Consider the following 287-nt stretch of genomic DNA (forward strand, 5'->3'; position numbering starts at 1 on the left):
ATTCATTTCTTCTCTCCCGCTCTTTTTCTCATTGTTTCTGTTCTTTTAAACATAGATGTCAAAGATGTTTTGTACCCTCTAGATATACACATAAGACTTTAATGCTTTTACAGAACATTGCAAATCTTGCTCCGCAAGTGTTTTTAATCGTCTTAAGCATCTAAAAATACAAGGAAAAAACCTCGCAGAACAGCTTTCTGGTGTCACTCTCCTGTATAGAGATGATTAATATCTCTAACACTTTTGTGGCCCCGCATATAAGTCAGCTAGCACGAGCGATCGTATCT

The sequence above is a fragment of the Pomacea canaliculata genome, linkage group LG7, assembly GCF_003073045.1.
Source record: "Pomacea canaliculata isolate SZHN2017 linkage group LG7, ASM307304v1, whole genome shotgun sequence".
Lineage (NCBI taxonomy): Eukaryota > Metazoa > Mollusca > Gastropoda > Architaenioglossa > Ampullariidae > Pomacea > Pomacea canaliculata.